Consider the following 3,429-nt stretch of genomic DNA (forward strand, 5'->3'; position numbering starts at 1 on the left):
GGATTGGATTTCCAGGTTGCAGAGGAAGTTTGGGCTGGTAAGCCATCCTCTTATGCGCATCTCCGTGTCTTTGGATGTGAGGCATTCTGCCATGTGCCCAAGGACAAGAGGAGTAAATTGGATCCAAAGAGCATTAAATGCATATTCCTTGGCTATGGTGAGTCAGGAGAGATGGGCTATCACCTATGGGATCCGCAGGTGCGAAAAATAGTACACAGCCATGATGTCATCTTCCATGTAGACAAGATGCACAGGCAGCCTGAGAAGGTGGTTGAGATCCGCAGAGTGATCTTTCAGGAGGAGCCTAGAGCTCCAGCACAGCCAGTAGTACAGCCTGCAGCAGTTCCTCCACAGGGCCAGGGTGTTGGACAGGCAGCAGAGCCTGCGGTGAGACGGTCTGCTAGAGATAGACGTCCACCTGACATATTTCAGCCCTCTATGCATTATGTTTTGGTTACAGATGCAGGAGAGCCTTTCACTTATGATGAGGCTATGCGCAGGGGTGACAGTCACTCCTGGGAGAGGGCTATGCAGTCTAAGATAGACTCCCTGCATAAGAATGAGACTTGGGATTTGGTTGCCTTGCCTAAGGGCAAGAAGGCTTTGCCATGCAAGTGGGTATACAAGCTGAAAAGTACCCCTGGACACCCCAAGCCGGCATACAAGGCTAGATTGGTAGCAAAGGGTTTTAAGCAGGAACATGGTGTGGACTTTGATGAGGTCTTCTCTCCTGTGGTTAAGATGACCACCCTGCGCTTAGTCTTGGCTTTGGTTGCACAGCTTGACTTAGATCTATATCAGATGGATGTCAAGACGGCTTTTCTACATGGGGACTTGCATGATGAGATCTATATGGATCAGCCTAAGGGCTTTGCAGAACCTGGCAGGGAGCACCTAGTGTGCAAGTTGAAGAAGAGCTTGTATGGCTTGAAGCAGGCACCTAGGGAATGGTATCATAAGTTTGATGCCTTTATGCAGTCACAGGGCTACAGCAGGAGTGCTATGGATCCGTGTCTTTACATGAAGAAACATAACCTGGCAGGGAGCACCTAGTGTGCAAGTTGAAGAAGAGCTTGTATGGCTTGAACCAGGCACCTAGGGAATGGTATCATAAGTTTGATGCCTTTATGCAGTCACAGGGCTACAGCAGGAGTGCTATGGATCCGTGTCTTTACACGAAGAAAGCCCGTGATGGCAGTTTGCTTATCTTGGTACTCTATGTTGATGATATGCTGATAGCAGGGAAAGCTCATGATGAGCGAGATGCTCTTAAATCTCAGCTGAAGAAGAGCTTTGAGATGAAGGATTTGGGACAGGCCTCACATATACTTGGGATGCGCATTAAGCGCGATAGGCATCAGGGACTTTTGTATCTCTCACAGCGGGAGTACATTCATAAAGTCCTTGAGTGCTTCCGCATGCAGGACGTAAAGCCTATTGGCTGTCCATTACCTTCTTATGTGAAGGTATCACAGGCCGATTGTCCGCAGACAGATGAGCAGAGGGCCGAGATGGCCAAGATCCCTTATGCTTCAGCCGTGGGCAGTTTGATGTATGCCATGATAGCCACTCGTCCAGATATTGCGCATGCAGTTGGTGTTGTGGCACGCTATATGGCTACACCTAGCAGCAGACATTGGGATGCCGTGAAGGGTATCATGAGGTACCTGAAGGGCACATCAGATATGTGTATTTGCTATGGCAGCCAGGATACAAGGGTCGTGGGGTACACTGACTTTGATTATGCAGGACATGCAGATAGTAGGAAGTCCACTTCTGGCTATGTATTCACCTATGCTGGAGGGGCTGTCTCTTGGATGTCCAGGGTTCAGAAGTGTACGGCTTTGTCTACCACTGAGGCCGAGTATGTTGCAGCCACTGAGGCTTGCAAGGAGGCCATATGGTTAGGCCGTCTAGTTGCTGACCTTGGGATTGATGCTACACCTACACTGCATTCGGATTCTATGAGTGCCATTCAGTTGGCTAAGAATCCGATCTTCCATGCGAAGATGAAACACATTGAGGTGAGGTATCACTTCATACGTGGTGTCGTGGAGGACAAGTCTGTTGACCTTGTCAAGATCTCCACTGACGAGAATCCTGCAGATCTACTCACGAAGAGCCTCACTACTGAGCGCTTTGCCTTCCTCAGGAGGTTGATGGGCGTTGGATGAGATGTCGCCTTTCCTCATCCCTTGTACCTATGTACATTTGTACTGTCTTTTCTTTTTTCTTTTCTCTCTCACTAGGGCAGATTCGCCTTTAAGTGGGAGGTTGTTGGGGGTAAAGGCACCTCTGCCATGCCGCCCCATGTATTACTACACTAACAGTACCCACCACTGCACACTGCAGGTGGCGAGCGCCCGTCACGTCACTTTATTCTTTATTCTTTTAGTGACAGTTTGAATAAAGGAAGGCCCGGTCACACATTGTGACTGTTGGAGTTCCCATTTCTTGTCTCTCTCTTTCTTGCTCTTGCTCTCCCGCCATAGCTCGCGTGCAAGCTTCGATCCTTCTCACCTTTCAAGAAATTACGACAATATGATACCATGAAATGTAAGCATATATGCAATATCAATGGAAATTTTAGAGCTATTATAATTCATAAGTCCCATGAATCTTATCTGGATACATAACAACAGCCTCCTTATTTATTGTGGTATATCTCTCATGCACATCATGCTAATCCACATGGTAAGTTGCCATGGGATGACCATTAAATCATCCAATATAGTCAACCCATGATCTATTATCATATTATGTAAAGTACAACACATGTCGATCAATGTTAGTACTATTTATAGTTGTTGAGGTTAGGTATGACCCTGTTTAGGACTCCCCATCCATGTGGATATGAATTGGAAGTTCTAATGAGATTGTGTAGGAGTTAGAGGGTCTTGAAAGGAAATTTGCAATGATAATGTACTCCTTAACATTGTATCCAAACTAATGAAACAAGGACCATTTAGTCAAGAGTTAGATTGAATAATATGGAACAAAGTACAATTTTGTAGCACAAACTTATAATTTGCAAAGCTAAAAAACTAGCACAAATATAAAGGAATCTCAAGTTAGAATTCACAATGTCCTATAAAATCATAAAGTATTATTCCTTATAATCAAGCCATGTAGTGGACATGCAAATGTGCATGCAATCTATTACACCATGATAGTCAAGAAAACCATACTTTTGTTGCACGATTCATGCTTTCAAAGTAGCCATGTCTTATAGTGTGGTAGGCTACATCATGAATTGATTTTGAAAAGGGAGTGAGGTACTAATTAAGTTGTCTACAATTTCAAAGACTATCAGAATACCAAAATTGAACTTCTCAAAAACATCACATACAAGCATCCTATAGCATGGTACATTGGTGCAATGGTAGCCTTTTATGTGATAGAGACACAATGAGCACGAACCTAGAGATG

The sequence above is a fragment of the Lygodium microphyllum genome, chromosome 12, assembly GCF_053477565.2.
Source record: "Lygodium microphyllum isolate KBCC chromosome 12, Lygodium_microphyllum_v1.1.10, whole genome shotgun sequence".
NCBI classification, from domain to species: Eukaryota; Viridiplantae; Streptophyta; class Polypodiopsida; order Schizaeales; family Lygodiaceae; genus Lygodium; species Lygodium microphyllum.